The sequence below is a fragment of the Narcine bancroftii genome, chromosome 3, assembly GCF_036971445.1.
Source record: "Narcine bancroftii isolate sNarBan1 chromosome 3, sNarBan1.hap1, whole genome shotgun sequence".
In the NCBI taxonomy this organism is placed as follows: domain Eukaryota; kingdom Metazoa; phylum Chordata; class Chondrichthyes; order Torpediniformes; family Narcinidae; genus Narcine; species Narcine bancroftii.
In genome coordinates this window covers 119,608,681-119,634,111 of record NC_091471.1, presented here as the reverse complement: position 1 = coordinate 119,634,111, position 25,431 = coordinate 119,608,681, and the positions used below count along the sequence as shown (strand labels likewise).

General features: G+C 40.7%; 1 protein-coding gene and 1 long non-coding RNA gene across 4 annotated transcripts in view; both read left to right on the top strand.

Moving 5' to 3' along the window:
• The window catches only part of pcdh7b (protocadherin 7b), a 421,552-nt gene that overhangs the window by 91,927 nt on the left and 304,194 nt on the right, over positions 1-25,431 (top strand). The gene's annotated exons all lie outside the window — the stretch shown is intronic.
• LOC138756209 (uncharacterized) lies at positions 19,558-20,360 on the top strand. The gene is made up of 2 exons (XR_011352862.1): positions 19,558-19,769; positions 20,167-20,360. It is a non-coding gene; the product is annotated as an uncharacterized lncRNA (long non-coding RNA).

Below are 25,431 nucleotides of genomic sequence, written 5' to 3'. Positions count from 1 at the left end.
GCAATCTACAATGCACAAAGCCATCCTGCCTCTCAGAACTCCTTCCAATAATTTATCTGCTACTGACATCAGGCTCACCAGCCTATAATGTGTTATTTTTGCTTTCCTGATTCATTTCTTGAGAATTTTCTTGCATTTTCTGTACTCATCAAGTACCTCATTAGCTCAGTTCTGCCTATATTTGCTATACATTTCCCCTCTTTTTCTTAACCAGATCACCAATATCCCTTGAAATCCAGGGTTACCTATGCCTGGCAACTTTGCCTTTAATCCTAGCAGGAACATGCAAACACTGCACTCTCATGATTTTGCCCTTGAAGGCACTTATGTAACATACCCTTCCCATAAAATAACATATCCCAATTCACTCTTCCTAGATCCTTTCTCATTTCCACAAGATTTGCCTTCCTCCAATTTAGAATCCTAGCATGATGACCAGGCTTATCTTTTTCCATATATAACTTGAAGCTAATGACCTTATGGTCACTGGACCCAAAATGTTTCCCTACACTCTCTCCTGACCTGTCTTGTTCCCTAATTGGAGATCAAGTATTGCACTCTCTCTAGTTGGTACTTCAATATATTGATTTAGAAAACTTTCTTGAACACATTTGACAAACTCAAAGCCATCCAGCCCTTTCACATTATGGGAGTCCCAGTCAATATATGGAAAATTAATATCTCCTACTGTCACAACCTTTTGTTTCCTGTAGCTGCCTGGTATCTTTCTACAGATGTGCTCCTCCAATTTTTGTTGACTATTGGGCTATCTAACATACAACCCCATGAGTTTGGTCATAGTTTTCATGTACCTTAGCTCCATCCATATAGCCTGAGTAGACAAGCTGTTTGCTTTGTTCTGCCTGATATTTTCCCTGAGGAGCAGTGCCCCCCTCCCCCTTTCATCCTTCCTGTTCTATTGCACCTAAAGCAACAGAAGCCAGGAACATTGAGCTGCCAGTCCTGGCAGATGCACCTGAGAACATTTCCACCATAGTGCATGCAATTTTCACATAATATTTTTACCCCTCCATTCCTCTATCTGCTCTGCCCCTCTGGTTCCCATCCCCCAGCAAATTTAGTTCAATTCCCCTCCCCTCCCACTACCCCAGAATAGCATGAGCAAACCTTCCCACATGGATATCAGTCCCGCTCCACTTCAGATGCAAACAGTCCTTTCGGAACAGATCGACCTTCTCTTGACGAGTGCCCAATGATCAAGAAACCTGAAGCCTTCCTTCCTGCACCATGTCTTTAGCAATGTGTTAAGCTGCATTATCCTCGTATTTCTAACCTCACTGGCACGTGGTGGCATGGATAGCAATACTGAGATCACAACCCTGGAGGTCCTGTCCTTCAACTTTGTGCCCAACTCTCTGAACTCTCATTGCAGGATCTCCTCATGCATCATGTGACTGGGAAGGGAAGATTGAGAACCATTGCTCGAGACCCATTTGTTACTGAAATATTTTGCTTGAGAAAAGTTGTCATTGGTCCATTTCCATCAGAGTTTTGAAACAGTGCACTTAATGAATCAATTAGGAATGATTAAAGCAGTGGTTTTCAATCCTTTTTCTTCCCACTCACATACCACCTTAAGCAGAGCACTTATGGCATAGGGATTACTTAAGGTGGAATGTAACTTTAGGGGGGCAGTTTGAAAACCACTGCTTTAGGCTCTGAAGTAATTTACATAGGCCTGAATATTGCCAAATGGGACCCACACCTGATATTTGGATTTCCTATTGCCCATTATTTACCCAGTTTTAATTTGAAGGCCTGCAGACTGAGTACTTTCTGAACTTGATTGGCAAATCTGTGCAAGGCAGCAGGATCTCATGTGACATAATTGTATCATGTTGATGAGTCAGAACAAACTTCATCTACTGAAACTACTGGAGACCAGAGAGCTGCCAAAACTGTTAAGCCTTTGGTATGTTTCATGATGTTTGGATTTTATTAAAATGAAATTGACAATTAACATTAAAAAAAAATCACCAAATTTTGCTCAGGGTATGTGAAATGATTTCAAAAGCAAAATAATTTTTATTTTTAGATTCTTATTTTTCCATTTGCATATGTTCAAGTTGAAAAAGAAATTAGATTAGATCAGTGCATCACCTTTATTTTTGAGCCAAGTGATCCATCATAATAACCTTTACCTCTAAAAGACTGCAGTGTTCCATTTGCTTCTTGGGACTCAACAGGATAAATTTTCACCTTCGCTGCCCTGGCAGCAATCTGGTGATGAGGATCATCTGCCTGTTACTCAACTTGCCTGTTCTTTATTTCATAACCTAAGAATTAGGCAGGATCTACTGTGGGTGGGCCATCTGTTACACTGGTTTGTTGAAGGTGAAATATAATCCAATAATTAACCATGAAGAGTTCATGGTTTTTTTGAATATTTTATCCTTGGAACAATGAGATTTTTTTTCTATTAAGAGGAATTTCACTGTTCAAGATATCATGATCTTATTTCTTGGCCACAGGTGGAGTCAGTTTGCTCAGTCACAAGTTACCCATGTGGAAGATATGTTTTCAACTCTCCTTATTTACAACTGACAGCTTGACTCGGTGTGCATTTACTGTATTTAGACTTGTAAAACTGTCATCTGTTCATTTTTTTTATTGTTCTTTGGATTGGACAAGCCCTGTCCCTCACTGTGTACCATAGAAGCATAGAACAATTACTGCACAGAAACAGGGTACTTCAGCCCCTATAGTCTGTGCTGAACCATGTTATCTTGCCTATTCCCACTAACCTGCACTCACTCCATACCCCTCCATACCTCTCCCATCCATGTCCCTGTCCAAATTTCTGTTAAATATTAAAATTAAGCCTGCATCTACCACTTCAGCTGGAAGCTCATTCCACACTCCCACCATTCTCTGAGTCAAGAAGTTTCCTCTCATGTTCCCCCTAAACTTTTCCCCTTTCACCCTTAACCCATGACCTCTTGTTTGAATCTCAACCACCCTCAATGGAAAAAAACGCCTATCCCCTTCATAATAGACTCTGTCTATCCCCTTCATAATTTTAAACACCTCTATCAAATCACCCCTCATTCTTCTATGGTCCAGGGAGTAAAGTATTAACCTGTTTAACCTTTCCCTGTAACTCAGTCATTGATGTCCAGGCAACATCTTAATAAATCTTCTCTGCACCCTCTCTGTCTTATTAATATCCTTCCTGTAGTTAGGAGACTAAAACTGCATGCAATACTGCAAAATTGGCCTCAACAATGTCTTATACAACTTTAACTTAACATCCAAACTCCTGTACTCAATACTTTGATTTATGAAAGCCAATATGCCAAAAGATTTCTTTACAATCCTATCCACATGTAACACCACTTTCAGGAAATTATGTACCTGTATTCCCATATCCCTCTGTTCTACCACACTCCTCAGTTCCTTATCATTTACCATGTATGTCTTTTCTTGGTTGTCCTTCCAAAATACAACACCTCACTCTTGTCCACATTAAATTCCATCTGCCATTTTTTAGCCCACTTTACCAGTTGCTCCAGATCCCCCTGCAAGCTTTGAAAACCTTCTTCACTGTCCACAATGCCTCCCATTTTAGGGTCATCTGCAAACTTGCTGATCCAAATTACCACATTATCATCCAGATCATTGATATAGATAACAAGCAACAATGGTCCCATCCCTGAGGCACACCACTAGTTACAGGCCTCCAATCTGATAAGCAGTCATCCACCACAACTCTTTGGCTCCTCCCATCCAGCCATCCAATTTAATACGTCACCATGAATACCTAGCATTTGAACGTTCCTGACTAACCCCCCATGTGGGACCTTGTCAAAAGCTTTACTAAAGTCCATGAAGACAACATCCACAGCCTTTCCTTCATCAACTTTCTTGGTAACCTCTCCATAAAACTCTATAAGATTGATTAAACATGATCTACCATGCATAAACCCATGTTAATTTTGGAGCCTTTTTTTGAATAATGGAACAATGTTACCTACCTTCTAATCCTCCTGCACCACTCCCGTGGGCTAAGGACATTTTAAATATTTCTGCCAGAGCTTCTGCAATTTCTTCACTAGCCTCCCTCAAGTTTCGTGGAAATATTATGTCAGGCCCAGGGGATTTATCTACCTTTATTTGCTGTAAGGCAACAAGCACTTCCTCCTCTTTAATCTCTATAGTGTTGCATGATACTATTGCTTGTTTTCATTACTTCCCATAACTCTGTGCCTGTTTCCTGAATGAATATTGATAAGAAAAACCATGTAAGATCCCCCCTTCTCCTTTGGCTCCATACAAAGCCAACCACTTGATCTTCAAGGGGATGAATGTTGTCCATTAATAATATACTCTTAATATATCTGTAGAAACCCTTAGGATTTTCCTTCACATTGTCTGCCAAAGCAATCTCATGTCTTCTTTTAGCCTTCCTGATTACTTACTGGAGATTTTTCTTGCATTTTATATACCCCTGAAGTACTTCATATTCTTCATGCTGCCTATACCTATTATACACCTACCTTTTCTTCCAAATCAGATCCCCCATTTCGCTTGAAAACCAAGGTTCCCTGTGCCTTCTAACCTTGTCTTTGATCCTGACAGGAACATACACACTCTGTACTCTCAGAATTTCACCTTTGTATCTCTTCCACTTATATTGCACATCCTTGCTATAAAATAACATCCCAGTCTATGAATTATAGATCCTTCCTTATTTCCTCAAATGTAGTCTTTATCCAATTTAGAATCTCAACCCAAGGCCCTATCCTTCTCCATAATTAAATTGAAACTAATGGCATTATGAACACTGGACCCAAAACGTTCCCCCACACATACCTTTGCCACCTGTCCTGTCTCGTTCCTTGATAGGAGATCCATTATTGCACCCTCTCTAGATAGTACCTCTATATATTGGTTTAGAAAACTTTCCTGAACACATTTGACAAATTCCAAGCCATCCAATCCATTTACAGTATGGGAGTCCCAGTCAATATGTGGAAACTTAAAATCTCCTACTATCACAATTTTATGTTTTCTGCAGTTGTCTGCTATTCTCTCTACAAATTTGCTCCTCCAATTCTCATTGACTATTGGGCAGTCTGTAATACAACCCAAAGAGTGTGGTCATGCCTTTCTTGTTCCTCAGCTTCACCCATATAGCTTCAGGATTCAAGTCATGCCTGAGCACCATTGCAATATTTTCCTTGTCGAGCAATGCACTCCTCCCACTTTCATCCCCCCATCCTATCGCATCTAAAACAATGGAAGCCAGGAATATTGAGCTGTCAGTCCTGCCTCTCCTGCAACCAAGTTTCACTAATGACAATAATATCATAATTGCATGTGCTAATCCATGCTCTATGCTCATTCATCTTTCCTACAATACTCCTTGCATTGAAATATATGCACATAAGAACATTTCCGCCATGTACAACCCATTGACTTTTAACGGTGTATTCAATTTTAATATCATCTTTTCCCTCCTCCACTCCTCCATCTGTTTTGTCACTCTCATTCTCTTTCCCCTGAAAATCTAATTTAAACCCACCAGAGCATCACTAGCAAACCTTCCCACAAGGATATTTGTCCCTCTCCAGTTCAGATGCAAACCATCCCATTGGAATAGGTCCCAGCTTCCCCCGAAGAGAACCCAATGATCGAGAAACCTGAAACCCTCCCTCCTGCACCATGTCTTTAGCCATGTATTAACCTGCATTATCCTACTATTTCTAACCTCACCCACACGTGGCACAGTTAGAAATCGTGAGAACCCCACCCTGGAGGTCCTTTTCTTCAATCTAGCACCTAACTCCCTGAACTCTCCTTTTAAAGGATCTTTTTAGCTTCCCTTTTAGCTCCTTTGAATCTTCATTAAAAATTAAGACATCGCTCTTTCATCCAGATGTGTTTATCCTTGACATAATTGTAAGGACTCTCCTCCCATAAATGTCACTTTGTGTTCCCAAGTAGGTACCACAGGGAGTAATAATGTGATAACTTCAGGCTGGGAAGATAAAACAATTACTAGATGGTATTTTAATGGCAAAAACTATGCTACATCATACTCCATGTAATTGCTAAGTGTAAACACCACACTTACATTTACAAAGCAAAGTTTATTTTTAAGTTTTAGATTTTATTAACCACAGAGAAGAAGCCAATTTTGGCCATTTAAACCCATGCTGCCCAATTACACCCAAATTAACTGACAACCTCATCTCAGAATCAGGGTGTAGAGCAAGTAATGAAATTCAGTGTTTTGTGGCAGCATCACAGTGCAAGCAGCAATATTATAGCCAGTTTACAACAAAACTATCAAAATATAATGAAATAATAACAATAATATTGCACAAAAGGTAAGGCTACATCTTTGCTTCATTGATTATTCCGGAATCTGATGGCAGCAGGGAAAATGCTGTCCTTGTGCAGCTGAGTGCTTGTCTTTAGGCTCCTGTACCTTTTCCCTGATGGTAGCAGACTGAAGTGGGCATGGCATGGATGGTGGGGGGTCTTTGAGGATAAAGGGTGCTTTTTTAAGACACCACCTCTTACAGACATCCTTGATGCAGTAAGGTCTAGTGCCTGTGATGTCATAGACCAAGTTAACAACCCTCTGGAGCTTATTCCTGTCCTGAGAGTTGGAACCTGCATAGCAGACAGTGATGCAACCAGCCAGAATACTCTCCACGGTACACCTTTAGAAGTTTACAAGAGTCTTCGGTGACATACTGAAGCACCTCAGATACCTTACAAAGTATAGCCGCTGGCAAACCTTTCTTGTGATTGCATCAACGTGGAAGCTCAAGGACAGATTCCCAGAGATTTTTACCCCAGGAATTTGAATTTCTTGACCTTCTCCACTACTGAGTCATCGACGAGGACAGGGTCATGTTCAACTGACTCTCTCCTGAAGTCCACAATCATCTTCTGTGTTTTGCTGATGTTGAGTGCAATGTTGTTGTCATTACACCATTTAAAGAGCTGATCTATTACGTCCTGTTCGCTTCCTTATTGCCATTTGTGAATCTACTGACAACTGTGGTGTCATCGGCAAACTTGTAGATGGCATTGGACTTCTGCCTGGCCACATGGTCATGGGTGTACAGCAAGTAGAACAGTGGTTGAAGCACACATCCTTGAGGATCGTCTGTGTTGATGATCAGTGAGGAGGAGATGTTGTTTCCAATTCATACTGACTGTGGTCTTGCAATGAGAAAGTTAAGGATCCAGTTGCAGAGTGGAGTACAGAGGGCTAGAGTTGGTAGCTTCTTGAACACCATTGAGAGAATAATAGTATTGAAGGTCCAGCTAGTCTATGAAAAGCAGCCATATTGTATGAATTGCTGTTTTTGAGGTGATCTAGAGCTGAGTGGAGAACCAGTGATATTACATCTGCTGTGGAAAAATTGTGATGATAGGTGAATTGCAGTTGGTCCATATGCACATTTAGGTATGTTTTCTGGCCATGTCCAGCCTCTCGAAGCATTTCATCACAGAAGAAGTTAGTGCTACTGGGCAGTAGTTGTTGAGGCAGCTCACAATACTCTTCTTGGCTACCAGGGTGATTGATGCCCTTTTGAAGCTGGTGGGAACCTCTGACTGCAGCAATAAAAATTGAAAATGTCTGCGAATACTCTGGCTAGTTGTTTGGTGCAGATTTGCAGTATACTGCCATGTATGCTGTTAGGACCTAATGCCTGACGAGGGTTCACCCCCTTGAATGATGTTCTTATTTTGGCTTCAAAGACTGATATCACAGAGTCCTTAGCCTTTTCAGAGATTCTAGTAGGCACTGTTTGGTTCTTCTTCTCAAAGTGGGTGTAGGGGGTGTTCAACTCAATGAGTTGTGAAGCATCTATAGTGTTCACCTTTGCTTTGTAGGCTGTAATGGTCTGCATTCCTTGCCATAGCAGACATGTATCTTGTATTGAAAGGTGGGATAAAATTGGAGTATCTGGATGAAACCCATGCAGACACAGGGAGAGCATACAAACTCCTTACAGACAATGCCGGATTCAAACCCAGGTCACTGTCACTGTATTGCCTTGCACTACATTGTATTGCTGTGCTTACCATGCCACCCATATCACCTACTTAATTTCTACCTTCATGAAATAAATATCCAGAATCATAGGGAATGCTAAATGGTATCCCATAGGGGAGTTGGTGATAATGAGTCATAACTGGTTTGTTCACCACATCAGAATACACTTGGTTTCAAGGCCTGATGTAGCCACCAGCTTATTTAAACTTGAATCCCAAGACTGGATTTGGGAAGTTGGCTGCAGGTATATTTGGGACATTGTCCATTAATGATTAAGATTTAGGGTTTGGAAATAGTCTTGGGAAGACATATCCGACAGTCATCAGATTTCCATGTCCAATTATAAATGGATAAGTCATCCCAAGAGCATGGGACCTGTGACAGGAGTGATTGTAGGGAATGGGAAGCATTTGCAGTTAAGTTGGATAGAATTGGATAACATGACAACATGTGATCCAAGGTTTGGGGAGTAGGAACAGACAGGGTTGAGAGTGGGAGGTATGGTGGGAGGGTGGTGAAACAAAGTTGCTTTTGGTGCGGGGGTGGGGGAGGCAGGGGATGAGGTGGTTGAGGTGAACAGATTATGTACCTTAATAAAGGGAGGGAAGATTTGAAGCCCAGCTGAGGATAATTGTTTAAAATGCATTTATCTACAATTTGTTTTGAATTCAAGTCATCTATTATGCATTTTCCACTACAATCCCTTCCTTCTCCTACCAAATCTTAGCTCTGCAATTCTTTTTGATTCATTTCCATGTCCATGATTTTCTGGTTCTGTCATGGATTTGGATCTTCACCTTTCACCATTTTAATTATGACAGCATTAACTTTTTCCCTGGTATCCAAGGTAAATTGTACAGTTTTGTATTATAAATACATATTCTTTAAAATAGTGAGGACATTGAATTGTGTCACCTATTTTCCAATATCCAAAAAAAAAAGGAATTGTTACTGAAAATCACAGACTGGAAATTGTACATTTTCATTCTTCCATGCATATGGCCTGCCAATGTACAGTATGAGAGAACATGAAACATGCATGGTGATGCCAAACAGCATGGGATGCATGGCTGGAGACATTCATAATTTTTAATTGCAGTTGCTGTCCATGGGTAAGTCATTCAGAGGCAGAACTTAAATGCTCCTTGAGACCTTGTTCTTCACATTCTTGTGATGCTCATTTAGTAAATCTCCTTGGGAATAGAAGGCACTTCTTTAGGCTCCCAAATGTATCCCAACTAAGTTTGAGACCCATGTTTGACCTGTCCCAACAGAGAATCATCCAACCACGTCCCCCCCAATCCTTCCACCACCCTTTCTCTTAACACCAGGACCCATCCCAACTATCAACATCCTCTGACCATACAGCAGTTCCCAGCGATCAACAATCCACTAAAAACTGACAACTGATTACACAGTTGACCAACAAATGAGCAATATGAGGATAATGATGTGTGGAAATAGAAAACAGATCAGAAATGACACCTCATACCAAAGTGGAAGTTATTTAAGAAAAGCACATGAATTTTTGTATAAAACTTGATTAAACATTTGCTGCTTTTTGTTAGATTGTTCATTCGTTGAAGCCTGTCATTAATAAGATATAAAAATGATGCATAGAAAAAGGAACATATTGGTTGTTTACTTTCCTTTTATATATATATGCATACTACACCCCCACTCACTAAATCGGCTCAAGGGGATTTAAGGGATTTTATTTGAATTCAAATCTGTGCAATGCTGATTGATGTCCACATATTTTTATGATAATAATATGGAGAATAAACAAATAAATAAATATTTATATTTATATATATCTATATATATCTATATATTATTAATGCACGGAATTTGTCAAAATCTCATTAACATAGAATGATATTCTCAGAACAGTTGCATAGATGATTCTAAAGAAGCAATTTGGCTTATTGTAATATTTCTTTCTTTTTAAAAATATTTATACTGAGTTTAACATATTAATCCTACATACAAAGACTACTAATATAGCATAAAAAAGAAAATTACATATCACAAATTAATAAAAATGTAATTCAAATCCATACATAATTGTTCATTAAACATTATTTCTTAAAAAAAATTCTGAATAGAAACCAAATGAGTTACAATATAGCAAGCATTGGTCATAACAGAGAGTACTATCTGTCTAATTTGATATTATGATCTAGGACAGGGGTGTCAAACTCAAATTCACGGAGGGCCAAAATTAAAAACTTGGACTAAGTCGAGGGCCGAACTAAATATTTATTGAAAATTTTCAACAACATCTGCATGTTTTCTCTTCTTTCAACATATGTAATGTTAAACTTTTTCTTATTAAAATAAATGTTTAATAATAGTTTTGGATAAACTCTTTCCAGAAGCATTAACAAATGAGAAATAAAATATTCAATAAATAATACTTCTCTATAGAGGATTTGTCAAATGTTGCTAGTGTGCTGTCGAATAGTAAAATCTGAGGGCTATTGAGAATGTGGGAGAATAACATGATTCCTGAAACAATCAAATGGGTGACTGATTGTGGGCATGAACTCTTGCAGGGTTATTTGCCATGCCCTTTTTCCATTCGTACAGATATCCTTTGATTTACACACTTTTCAAGTTTTATGCCTAATGAGCTTGTATCCAGGTGCAGGACCATTTTTAACCAGGAATATATTTATCACTGTGACATGAAACTATTGGAAGATCGTTTTATCCTGAGATTAAAGTTCATAATACTTACTCAGGCCTGTGTGCGGGAGGGTGGGGTTTGCGGGCGATCGGGTTGGACAACGACAGTGCGGGGACATCGGCTCTCGCTGCAGGGCGGCATCTCGGCGGATCAGCGGCCCCGTCACCGTGAGTCGCGGGTCGGCCTGCGGCAGGGAGGGGGAGTGGGCAACGGTCCTGGCGAGGTCAGGCCCCCCCTGAGTTTCTGCCGGACACCCCTTGACCTGCTGAGTTTCTCCCGGACCCCCCTTGACCTGCTGAGTTTCTGGCAGACCCCCCTTGACCTGCTGAGTTTCTCCCGGACCTCCCTTGACCTGCTGAGTTTCTCCCGGACCTCCCTTGACCTGCTGAGTTTCTCCTGGACCTCCCTTGACCTGCTGAGTTTCTCCCGGACACCCTCCCCTTGACCTGCTGAGTTTCTCTTGGACCCCCCTTTGACCTGCTGAGTTTCTCCCGGACCCCCTTTGACCTGCTGAGTTTCTCCCTTCTGGTGTTTTTACGAGAACCACAGACTTTCGCTCATACATTGATGAGGGGGATCAAGGGCCAAACATTGTCAGGTACCTCTCTGCTGGATAAAGGATACGGTTTAACCCGCTGAGTTTCTCCAGTGTTGGGTTTTCACGAGGTAGAGTCAAAGGGCCGAAGGGCCTGTTTCTGATCTGTAATGTTCTACGGACCCTGCTCTTCTTTCCGTGCCGGTGTCCCAGGACCTTTCCAGGGCAGTCTCCGCGCTCAGGACCGCGCTGGGATCCCGGTCAGCGGTGGAGGAACAGGTGAGCGCGGCTAATCCCGATCCAGCCTCGCTCTCCACGTGTACTCCGGGCACCCACTGCTGGTCCGGTGGGAAGGTGCAGGGCGGCCGGCGGCCGGCGCCGCCATCGCCCGGCGGGGAGCCCCAATCTTCCCTCCGGCGTCCCGACTCCATCTGCAGCTCCAAGAAACGCTGTGCCACTGGGGTTCCGGGCGCTGGAAAGCGGCCTTGGGGCTTCCCCTGACATCGGCCAGGCTGCGCTGCAGTGGGGGGGGGGGGTGGGCGGGGGGGACACGACAGCGTGTTTATAAAACCACCCACCACTACTTTTCAAGGACCAGGATTTTTCTCTCTCTCTCTCACCCTGGGACACAGCGGTTACTGTGCATGCGCTATACTGGCGCAGTGGCCAGCGGGCCACCTCTAATACATTTTTGATATGATCTTGCGGGCCAAATATAATTATATTGCGGGCCAAATTTGGCCCGCGGGCCAGAGTTTGACATGTGTGATCTAGGAGAACCATAAATAAACCCGTATATAATCAATTAATCTAAAAAAAATGAATTAAAAAAAGTGAAAACACAAAAAAAAACTAAATCTAATTTAGCCCCTTCCTCTAATCAAGGTTAATTTATGTAAAAAAAAGATATGAATCGAATAGTGACCTTCAGACACCAGACAGAGAATCGCCAGAGCATCCAAATTACTTAAATCTACCAAATGATAGTATTCTATGAATGGGCTCCACATCTTTTGAAATTGAAACTTTCTGTCTTTAATGTTGCATCAAATTTTCTCTAAGTTTAAATATGACATTATATCATGTAACCACATTATATCATGTAGCAATATTCCTTTAAAAAATAACTACTTTGTTATTGTCCAACCTGCTCTTACTCCATTTATTTTTCAAGAGTTTATAAAATACACTTTTAAAATTATTATTGAATCTTCTTCCACTATTCTTTCAGGCAGCACTTTTCAAATTATAGCAGAAATAAAACCAAATACAATGTTGGAATTACTCAGCATGTCATGCAGTATCAGTAGAGACAAAGGCAACATTTAAGATTGATGACCTTTCATTGAAAGATACCACCTGATTTGCTGAGTTTTATTTTTTTTACCATTTTGTGTTTTTTTTTATTTTAGATCCATAGCAGTTACATATTTTTGCTTTGAAATCACAACTTTTCTAAACTTACTGAAATCAATGTCTACTGGATTCTTTTTCTCCTGTAATGGGAACGGTTATTTCAAATGACAATATAAAATGTCATTTACCCTTCTCTGAACTAAGAATAAATTTCTCCAAAACTGGTGTCCCTCTGGAGTTAACATACAATGACTCTACTTTCCCACTTTCTCCAAATCAAAGAGGTACCCACATGTGACCTAGCTATGCCTGCCTTTTTTTGGCTATGTGGAACAATCCATGCTATTAGCTGACACAGGCAAGGCTCCTCAACTCTTCCTCCTCTCCCTTGATGACTGCATTGGTCTACCTCATGCACCCATGATGATATCGCCAGCTTTATTCACTTTGCTGTTCCCCCACCTTTTTATTCAGGCACCTGTCCGCTTTTTGCTCGTGCCTTGGTGAGATGCTCAGGCCTGAAACTTTGGTTATATATCGTCGCCTCCTATGGTCGCTGTGGAACCTGCTGAGTATCTCCACCACTTCTGTGTATTAAGTAATTCTGTAGTTCTTCCCTGCTTCCAATTTTTCTTCTGCTAAAAGTCTTGACATCCTTTCACAACTGAAACATTTTGATCTGGCAACAGTACTCCTGCTGAAGCCTGTCTCTTGTTTTGCAAACATCATTGGAGCAGTCATCATTGCAGTGAGCTGAGTCAGTGGTAATGCTTTGGCTGTGCACTCAATTTCATTGTACTTGACAATAAAGATTATCTATCTATCTATCACAGGCTTTGGTGAGAACAGGTAAGAGGAGAGGGACAGTAATATTTGAAGTAAGAAAGCGTCCCCTCATCTAGGATAAAAAGGATTCAGCAGGTAGGTACAGGTAAGGGCAAGTTTCAGATATCATTTATTTTTCCTCTAGTCATAAACCGTGGGAACGGCAGCCAAGGCAGTGAAATGCTTCTCTTCCAGAATATGGATCATCAGGGAAAGCTACAGCATCCCTGATGTCTTCATCTGCGAGAAAAGCATGTAGCTGCAGCTCCTGATAAGCTGAGATAAGGAATTAAGGCTGGACTGGATAATTTTGGAGCCAGAGGAGAGTGATAGAGAGGAATTACCATGACACTATCTCACCTAGGGGGCAGGAGGAGGGTAGGTGGGTGACAGGAGAGGGAAAGTGAACAGATAGGCAGTGTAGGGCACCCCTGTGACCATCACCCTCGATAACAAATATACAATTTTATATACTGTTGGGGGGGCGTACAACCTACCAGGAACAAGCCAGGACAATCTGATCTCTGGCATGGAGTCTGGTCCTGTGGCTAAGAAGGGAAGAGGCAAGATCTGTGATAGGGGATTCCATAGTTAGGGTGACAGATAAGAGGTTTCTGTGGAAATTGAGTATCCTGGATGGTATGTTGCCTCCCTGGTGCCATGGTTGGAGATATTTCAGATCAAGTTCACGGCATTCTCAGGAGGGAGGGTAAGCAGCCAGATGTTGTGATTCAGGTAGGGACCAATGACGTGGGTAGGAAGGGTGAGGACATCCTGCAAAGAGAGTTCAGGGAGTTAAGTGCTAGGTTGAAGGACAGGACTTCCAGGGATGTGATCTTAGGATTGCTGCATGTGCCACATGTTAGTGAGGATAGAAATTGGGGGATAATGCAGCTTAACATGTGGCTAAAGACATGGCACAGGAGGGACAGCTTCAGGTTTCTTGATCATGGGCTCTCTTCCAAAGAAAGTGGGATCTTTTCTGATGGGACAATTTATACCTGAACTGGAAGGGGATTAATATCCTTGTGGGAAGGTTTGCTAGTGCTGCTCTGATGGGTTTAAACTAGATTTTTAGGGGGATGGGAACCAGAATGCCAGAGCAGATAGAGGAGTGGAGGAGGTAAAAGGTGAGGTGAAAATTGCGTACACTGTTAGAAGTCAACAGGTTGTATATGGTGGAAATGTTCTCAGGTGCATCTATTTCAATGCAAGGAGTATTATAGGAAAGGTAGACAAGCTTAGATTTCTGGGCTTCTGTTACTTTAAACATGATAGAACAGGATGTGACTACAGGGGGAGGAGTAGCATTGCTTATCAGGGAAAATATCAGAGCGGTGCTCAGGCTGGACAAACCAGAGGGCTTGTCTACGAAAGCTATATGGGTGGAGCTCAGGAACAGAAAAGGTATGACCACACTTGTGAGTTGTATTATAGACTGCCCAATAGTCAACGAGAATTGCAGGAGAAAATCTGTAGAGAGGTAGCACAGCTGCAGGAAACATAAGGTTGTGATAGTAGGTTTATAATTTTCCACATATTGACTGGGTCTCCCATATCATAAAAGGTCTGGATTGCTTCTAGTTTGTCAAATATATTCAGGAAAGTTTCCTAAATCAATATATCGCAGTTCCAACGAGAGAGAGTGCAATACTGGATCTCCTATTAGGGAATGAGACAGGACAGGCACAGAAGTGTGTGTAGGGGAACATTTTGGATCCAGCAATCACAGTGCCAGTAGTTTCAAGTTAATTATAGAGAAGGATAAGTCTGGGCCTTGGGTTGATCTTCTAAATTTGAGAATGGCCAATTTTGAGGAAATGAGAAAGGGTCCAGGATGTGTGAATTGGGATAAGTTTTTATTTTGGGCAAGGATGCACAAGGTAAGTGGAGAACCTTCAAATCTGAAATTCAGAGAGTACAGAGGATTAAAGATAAGGTTAACAGGCATAGGTTACCTTGGTTTTTGAGGGATGTTAAGGATCTTGTTCAGAAGTAAAGAGAAGTGTATAGCAATATGGAGCAAATGAGGTACTTGAGGTATATTTTAAAAAGTGCAAGAAAAACCTCAGGATAGAAATCAGGAAGGCTAAAAGAAGACATGAGCTTGCTTTGGAAGACAATGCGAAGGAAAATCCTATATTAAGAGCAAAAGGATAGTAAGGAACAAAATTCATCCCCTTGAAGATCAGAGTGTTCGGCTTTATATGGAGCCAAAAGAGATGGGGGATGATCTTAAATGTTTTTCTTTCACTAAGTATTCTTTCAGGAAGTGGGCACAGAGTTTTTTCCTTACAACTGAAGTCATGCAACCTCACTGTTATAGATTAAAGAGCAGGAAGTGCTTGCTGTCTTAAAGCAAATAATGACCAGGGCCTGACAAGATATTCGCTCAGACCTTGAGGGAGGCTAATGGAGAAATTGCAGGGGCTCTGGCAGAAATATTTAAAATGTCCTTAGCCACGGGTGAGCTGCTGTAGGGTTGGAGGGTAGCTCATGTTGTTCTGTTGTTTAAAAAGGACTCTAAAATTATCCCTGAAATTATAGGCTGGTGAGTCTGATGTCAGTAGTTTGTAAATTATTGGAAGGTGTTCCAAGAGATCGGATGTACAGTAAGTTGAATAGCTGGAAACTGATTAGGGATAGTGAACATGGCTTTGTATGTGGTAGGTTGTGTGCTACCAATCTTAGAGAGTTTTCAAGGAGGTTACACAGAAGTTGATGAAAGAAAGGTTGTGGATATTATCTGCATGGACCTTAGTAAAGCCTTTGACAAGGTCCCACATGGGAGGTTAATCAAGAAGGTTCAGACACTCATTGTTTAAGGTGAAATAGTGAACTGGATTCGACAATGGCTGGATGGGAGAAGCCAGAGAGTAGTGGTGGATGATTACTTCTCAGACTGGAGTCCTGTGACTAGTGGTGGGCCTCAGAGATCAGTGCTGGGACCATTGTTGTTATCTATCTGGATGATAATGTGGTAAACTATATCAGCAACTTTGCAAATAACCCTAAGATTTGGGGCAGTTGTGGACAGTGAATAAGTTATTCAAAGCTTGGAAAAGGATCCGAACCAGCTTGAAAAATTAGCAAAAAAATAGCAGTAAGGTATGAGGTGTTGTATTTTGGAAGGACAAATCAAGAAAGGACATAACGTGGTAAATGATAGGGCACTGTGGGGTTTGGTAGATCAGAGTGATCTGGGAATAGAGATGCATAATATCATAGGAGGATAGGGTTGTGAAGAGAGCTTTTGGCATATTGGCCTTCATAAATCAAAGTATTGAGTACAGGAGTTGGGATGTTATGGTAAAGTTGTATAGGACATTGGTGAGGCCAAATTTGGAGTATTGAGTGCAGGTTTGGTCTCCTAACTACAGGAAGGATATCAATAGGTTAGACGGAGTGCAGAGATTTACTGGGATGTTGTCTGGACTTGAGGAACTGAGTTACAGGGAAGGGTTAAACAGGTTAGGAGTTTATTCCCTGGTGTGTAGAAGAATGAGGGTAGATTTGATAGAGGTATTTAAAATTATGAGGGGTATAGACAGAGTAAATGTAGATAAGATGCAAATGAGAGAACATGGGTTAAGAGTGAAAGTGGAAAAGTTTAGGGGGAGCATGACTGGGACTTCTTCACACAGAAGGTGGTGGGAGTATTCAATGAGCTGCGAGGTGAAGTGGTGAAAGTGGGCTCAATTTTAATATTAAATAATTTGGACAGGTGCATGACGGGAGATGTATCGAGGGCTATGGACGATGCTGGTCAGTGGGACTAGGCTAAAAAAAAGTTTGGCACAGACTAGAAGGGTTGAAGGGAGCTGTTTCTGTGCTGCAATGTTACCATGATTCTATAATTAAATATTTCTACATGATCATATCACCATAAACAATGTGACATGTCTGTAGAGCCTTGTCACAGTCTATTCCATTGTCCAGCCTGCTTTCAAGGATTTTTTGCTCCTTGTTTTTCTTTTGATAAAAAATCTAAACGACTAAAATTTAGTTTATTTTGTTCTTTTTTCTTAGTTTCCATCAGCAAAGCTCTTTTCCCCATTTAAACAGTCTGTGTTTACTCAGTCTTTTTCTAGATTTCTGCATTTTGTCTTATCAACAAGTTCTAATCAAAAAGAATATTTGTCTCAAAAACCTGAAATGTAATCACGTACATCTCAAATTCGGAATGATCATGTCCACTCTTTCTTCTTTCCCATTTTAGTCACTATCCTCCAAATGTGAGTTCCGAAGCTCATTTGGTCTCTTACCTTTAATCTTCTCCATGGATTCCCCTGATTTAACCCCTGATCACTTTTTCTGACACACCTCTTGAACTGCTAATCTTCCACCCTGAGCTCTTTCAGGCTCCCCTGTCATTCCTCCATACTACAGTCTTCTTCGGCCACTCAGTCATCTTGCCACTGCCCTTACCCTTAGCCTTAACCCAACACATCATTGCAAATTTTCTCTCCAACTCATCAGTAAAATAACACTTCCCCTGAGGTCCTCCTTCCATCTCACTGATTTTATCCTGAATCTTTTTCCAAGCCGTCTTCCCCTACATTTGCACTTTTCACTGATCTTCATCACGGTCTCCTCCTCCTCCATGAGGACAACATACTTCTGTCATACTATTCCCTGCTGTGGTGGAGAAAGTAAAATGATTACACTTGTGTGAGTGGTTTTACCGTGAACAGGTCTTTGAGCATCGTGCATAATAGAAAATGACACACCAAACACTATTTGAACATGTTCTCACCCAAGGTCTTAAAAGAAAATAAATTATAATTCATGCAGCCTGACTCAATTATTTCTTGCTTCACAAAGCCAACTTGGATCAAGATTTATTTTACAGTGTGCCACACCATGATGACCAGTATCATTTTTTTAAATGAGGAAAGAATTCTATTAAAAGTCTAACACTAATAATGTTGAATTGCTTTATTTAAATAAAAACAAATCTGGATAAAATATAACATTTATTCTTCTCACTTTAATTTTTCTTTAATGCAGCTATCATGAGCACTTCCAAGATTAAAAATAACAAATCTGCAAAGTGGTATTCTTCAGAAATGTGCTGTTCCGTCTGGCATAAAATAGATATCTCAGTGGAGGATTGCAAGAAACAAACTACATTTTGTTCAAAGCTGGATTGCCAGTTTAGTCATGAGATGAAGCACTCACTGCCAAGAAGCAAGCCTCGTGCTGAGGCTAAGCTCTTGACGTGGTCTCTTTTTAAACTAATACTAACACAAAACTTGTTGATAAGTTACCTGGTAATGATGATGCTGTTCAGATCAGGGAAAATACTGATCTTTGCCAATGCATGGGTCAAATGTCACCATCCACTTGTCATCTTAAACCTGAATGTAGTCCAAATCCTGATATAAGCTGCCAAGAACAGCTTTGTTATTGGAGTAATTGCAAATGAAGCAAAGAAAGCATTGTGGAATTATCATTGAACAGTACCACTTCTGATCATATGATGAAAATGAGCTGAGGCAACAGCTGAAAATGATAGGGACAAGGCTATTTTATTAATAAGTTGCTGCAATGATGTTGTGGGTGTGAAATGGCTCCCTCAAATAATCACAATGACCTTTCTGTGCAATATCTATTGCTCTAGCCTCTGAAGACTTTCTTTTGGTCCCCATTGATAACATTAATTCAGCCATTCAGCTTTTGTAGTAGTCCAGATCAAGGCCATGATGAATGGTATGGCTTTTGCAGGATCAGAACTGAGTAGACTGAGTAGATTATTGGTGAGTGGCAGTTTTTTTTTTAACTGATAAGCAGGAGAGGACTAATAAATGATTAAGTGACAGGCCATGATTTTTGCAAATTTTCAACAATGTTGTTTGTCTGGGATCATTTTCCATGCTGGCTGGTGGATGCCAATGTAATTATTACCTTGGAATAGATTAGCCGGAATATTAAAGGACCATGTTTGGCGTACAGAGCTTAGCAAGCAAAATGTTCTAAAGTCCATGAGGGCAATGATTTGGACTTTGGCATATGTACATGCAATGAATGATGCATTCAAGTGGGAAAATCTGTCAACATGGGCAACTGTTAAATTGCACATTGGATCCAATGTTGTTGCACCAACTTGCTAAATTCAATAGCTGGATGCTTCTTTCAAAGGTTTCCAAAGCAGTTTCATGGCTGGTGCTTTTACTAACCTAGCAGAGTATTCAAAATGTGTGTAAAGTTGTCAGGAACCACATGGGTTCATTTTCAGCAAGTCCAGGAATTCTGGCTGGCAAGTTCAGCCTTTGGATTTGAACCAGCAACGTACATGATTGTGGGGAATAGTAAAAAAGGTGAGTGTGTGACTCCACTCAGAAAAATCTGGGCCATAAAATCAAACTGAATTTAAAGACTGTTACGCTTCTATATTGGAATCAATTCCTGTTACTTTTGCCATGACTCCTCCTTGTCAACCACTTCCTCCATATGAAGTATATTTTGGGTAAGTACAAAAGACAGGCAGATCACCACTTCATTATGACAATCTGCAAGACTTTTAAATGAGATGTGCACTTGTGAGTGGGGGTTAAGGGAAAGCAATTTCTTCTAGAGTGGTAAGTTTTAACACAAACATAATTTGCATCAAAACAGAGAAATTAAAAGCTACATTTTTCCATTGATTTATTGTAATTTATTTTAAGAGCACTGGAATATCTGTTTAGCTAAAACCACAAAATATACTTTTCACAGAACAGGTGCTACTCCAATGTGGTAAACCACTGTTATGCTGTGATTGGCTGCTCCCAGCTGGACGTGCTTCCCGAGACTGATCCTTCCCATAGCTCTTTGGATGCACCACATTCCACTCTGCCTTGATCAGTCAATCAGGTTGATGACTGTTCCAGTCTATAATTAATAAAATCCAATCAGTTTCACAACCTCAATCTTTTTGTGATTATTGATGGTGAATCAATTTTATTAACTATAATTTTCATTAAAAAATGAAACAGTACCAGAAACCTGAGAAGCTCATCATCGACCCTCAATTGCCGGATGGCGAGAACACATTCAAACTCTGGCTACATTGAAGTCTTCTGGTGGCAGTCGCAGATGTTATCACCATGGATGCTAACCAACTGAGATTACTTTTCTCGTGAGTGGGACCCCAAATATTCCTGAGTATCAGCCATGCCAGCTCATACCCGGTGGCCAAAGAGGCTAGGAAGGCCCAGTATCGCAAGAAAGGCACATTCTGGCCACCAGAAAGCAGTGACCCACTGAGTCAAGCACCAAGTACCTGCGGACCTTCTGGAACTTAATGTACAACATTCTGGAAGTCTGGATAATGACTAAAAACTGCCAGGTCTGCGCTGAATGCAATCTGCAATTCTACAGACCAGACAAGGCATACCTGATCAAAACAACCCACCCCTTCAAGCACCTAAGCATTGATTTCAAGGGGCCCCTCCCCTCCTCCAACTTTACAATCATTGATGAATACTTCCATTTCCCTTTCGCTATCCCATGCCCAGACAGGACCATGGCCACAGCTATCAAGGCCCACCACAATATCTTCATGCTCTGCGTACCCTGGCTTCATCCACAGTGACTGGAGGACCTCCTTCATGAGTAATGTGCTGTGGTAGTACCTGCTGGCCAGGGGCATTGCCATGAGCAGGACTACCAGCTTCAACCCTACTTGAAATGGGCCAGGAGAAAAGGAGAATCCCATGATCAGGAAAACCATCTTCCTGGTCTGAGGTCACAGGGTCTCCCCATCTTCCAATGGCAAGAAGTCCTCCCAGATGCACTCCACACCATTCGGTCACTTTTATGTACAGCCAATAACAACATGGCTCATGAATGGATGTTTGCTTTCCTAGGAAGTCTGCATTATGGGCTACGCTGCCCGTCTGGCTTACGTCCCCAAGACCAGTCCTGCTTCAGAAGCATGCCAAGCAATTTAAGACTGATCCACTGGTTGAGAGGTTCCACTTCTTCCACACTAGCTTCCCATATTCCTACATTACCTTCCCTGGTGGGCATGAGTACAAGGTCTCGAACTGGGATCTGACACCATCAGGTGCACCTCTGGCCACCAATATCCACTAACAGACACTGCTACCTATGGGTCCTTGAGTCTGCAGCTGTCCAGTCTCCACCAAAGCTATTGTTGTCACCCGTGATGCACCAGCACCACACTCCCTCAGTCCCTTACCTGTTTCACCACCCCCCCCACACCACCTTGATGAACTATAACCGATGATGACAGGCCAACCCCATAAACTGCTCAGGACGTTACAGCAGTTCCCAACCATTACCACGTTGTTTGCTGCAGCAAAGAAGACCCACTGACAGACTTAATCTGTAAAATGTATGCATGTATAATTGTTTCTTATTTTTTAATCACCCCGCATGACTCTTCTTAAAAAGGAGGGGTGAATCCGGTCAACCACTGTAATGCCATAAATGGCTTCTGCTGGCTGGACACACCTGAGATTGATCCTACCCAGAGCCTTTTGCATGCTGCCCATTCCACTTTGCCTTGATCAGTCTATGATGTTGAAGGCTGTTCCAGTCTAAAGTTCAAAAAAGCCTATCAGTTTCATAACTTCACACTTTTGTGATGTATTTATGGTGTATTATGCATCAATATATTAATCTATTGCTTCACAATAAGTCAAATGCTGACAGTTTTCCTTTGTTCATTGAGTAATGGATTTAATGCTTATTTTTTTGGCTATGTATTAAACCATTTACAAGATCATCACATTCTAGTGACCTCAAGTTCCCTATTTTGCAGCTATCAGTTTGATTCTAAATTTGACATCACATGTTAGACAACTTCATCACATAACAACAGGCCAGATTTAGTTCCATGTAGGTAGTTTTCTGATTCAATTATTCTCTTCTGATGGGTTTTCCATAACTCTCATCTCCTCAAGGAGGCAGCCATTCTGGGAGATCAGCATCACGTGCTCTGGAAGATCTTACTCGATCATCCAAACGACATTCTGCATTCGTGTACATGAACAGCAAATTTTAACTTTTTTGATCTCCAATCTTGGTCTGAGTGTAATAATTCTTATTTAAGGATTCCAGAGATTGACTATAAACTATTGCATTTGTCTAAGTCGAGAGTAGTGAAAAAGTAAATCATATCCCAACATTATTTCTCTCTAGGTTCAAGGACAGCACTCATAACATTGATCCAAGAGTTTGAGTTCAAAATTCCACAGCTATTTTCTGGAACAAACAATGAATTGCATTAACAAAAAATAGAAATGGTGGAGGAATGGCCTATAGAAATACTGTCCATAGGAGGTTACTGACATTTTGGGCCTGAACCCCATCTTCAAGGTATCACTATCTTCAAGCTACCTTTATGAAGTGCTCAGAGGCCCAAAATATTAGTAATATATTTTTACCTCTTATAGGTGCTGTGAGACTTGCTGAGTTCCTTCAGCATTTCTGCATTTTTTTAACGACAGTAGCAGTGTCTGAACACTTTCATGTTCCACACAATTAATTGCATTGCCCTGGTGGGCAGAATAGTACAGCCCCCCCCTCCCACCCCTCCACCACCACACACACACACACACACACACACACACACACACACACACACACACACACACTTTTTTTTAAAACCAGAGAACCAGGATGTTGAAATTGTTTAACATTGAGGTTCATGTTTCTTTTTTATTTTTCTCATTCATTTTCTGGTACAGCCGGATGAAATAATCATTTCCTTCTCTATGGTATCACAGAACCCACACTTTAATTAGTGGCACAAAACTGTAATATTGGAATCATAAACTTTACTATATAAACACATTCTTTATCTCAATACATATTTTTTCATTTTTACGTGTAAGAATGAATAGATCTGTCTTTATCAGAAGAGGTAATCAAATGGATTCAACAGTGGCTGGAAGGGAGATGCCAGAGACTAACTGTTTGTTAGGCTGGAGGCTGGTTACAAGCCTCAGGGTTCTGTATTGGGTACCTTGCTGTTTGTCATTTACATTAATAATCTGGATGATGGGGTAGTAAATTGGATTAGTAAATGTGTGGATGATGCTAAAATAGGTGGAATTGTGGATAATAAAGAAGGTTTTCAAAGATTGCAAAAAGGATTTGGATTGTTTAAAAGAGTGGGCTGAAAGATGACAGATAGAGTTTAATGCTGAGAAGTATGAAGTGCTTTAATTTAGAAGGAATAATCAAAACAGGACATACTTAAATGGGAGGGCATTGAAGAATGCAGTAGAGCAGAAAGATCTAGGAATAATGTTTAATTGTTCCCTGAAGCAAGAATCTCATGTGAATAGGGTGGTGAAGAAGGCTTTTACTATACTGGCCTTTATAAATCAAAGCATAGAATTCAGGAGTTGGGAGGTGATGTTGAGATTGTTCATGGTATTGGTGAGGCCAAATTTGGAATACTGTGTACAGTTCTGGTCATCAAATTATTGGAAGGATATCAACAAACTAGAAAGAGTGCAGAGAAGATTTACAAAAATGTTACCTGGGTTTCAGAATCTAGATTACAAAGAAAGATTGAACAGATTAGGTCTTTATTCTTTGGAGCATAGAAGGTTGAGAGGGGATTTGATAGATATATTTAAGATTATGAGGGGGATAGATAGAGTTGAATTAGATAGGCTTTTTCCCCTGAGGATAGGATAGAGTGAAATAAGAAGTCATGAGTTAAGGAGTAAAAGTTTAGCAGTAGCATGAGAGGGAACTTGTTCACTCAGAGAGTGGGGGCTGTATGGAATGAGCTTCTGGGAGAAGTAGTGGCAGGAGGGTCCATTTTGTCATTTAAGGAAAAATTGGATGGGAGGGTTATGGGCAGGGTGCAGGTAGGTGGGACTAGAGGAGAGTTTTTGGTTCAGTGCGGACTAGAAGGGCCAAGATCACCTGTTTCCATGCTGTAATTGTTATATGGTTATATAGGATGGTATCCATCTGGGAGGCATCTTCTGAGATAGAACAAGCTCTGAGTAATGAGCAGTCCTTGTGCAGTTTATGCAGAGGTCATTCCTAGGTCACTGATGGCTTTTGACAACTTCTGATGTTATTTTATCTATATTAGATGATACATAAAATATTCAATTACATTTAAAAAAAAATTTTAAACTGTTTAGCACAGATTAAACTACTCACAGACATTAAATATATTAAAGTAAAATGAGACGAATAAAGTACAATAATACTTCCACGTATTTGGATTTATCATTTGCCATATAGACTACAACCTCTTTCAAATAAATGTGGTCACCATTCAGACATCATCTATCCCTGATATAAAGTTGAAAGGCTGTAGAACTAAGTGCATCTGGTGCACTATTTAAATGCCAGGAGATTGCAGATATTTGAAAAGTGGAGGGCTTTGGTGTGTTGAAAGTTAGTGTGCAAGTACAGTGAATGTTAAATAGAATGTTAGTGCACAGTACTGGCCCTTCGGGCCACAATGTTGCTCTAGTGACTGATTCATCGTGCCTCTTCAATGTTTTCACTCTGGGGGTAAAAAAAATGGTATTTCAATCATGTCACTAAACAGAATTGTATTTTTAGGCATTGTTTATAAAAAAATAACATTCAGTCATACACAAATTAGAAACTAACATTTATAAAACAGTGAAAGGAAATGACAATAGGAATACTGGAAAGAAACCAAAGAATATGAGAGGAAAAAAAAGTACTAATGTTTTTGTGTTGCAGAATTCAGATAAAAATTAGATGAACAACATGTTTGAGGCATTGGCTAGCTCTTAATCTTGCTGGATTTGACCATGTCATATGGAGGTCAGCCCATGCCTGAAAGGTGCTTTTGATTGGAAAAAGCAAAACACTGCTGAATGGAATTGAATGATGGAGCTGTTCCACAGGTGTATCTGACCTTCCCTTTAGCTAAGTAGTGGAGCTTATGGATCTCTACATTAGGAGTGCAGACATTCTCCCCATTGAGCCTGCTCCATTATTTAATAAGAACACAAAAACATTGCA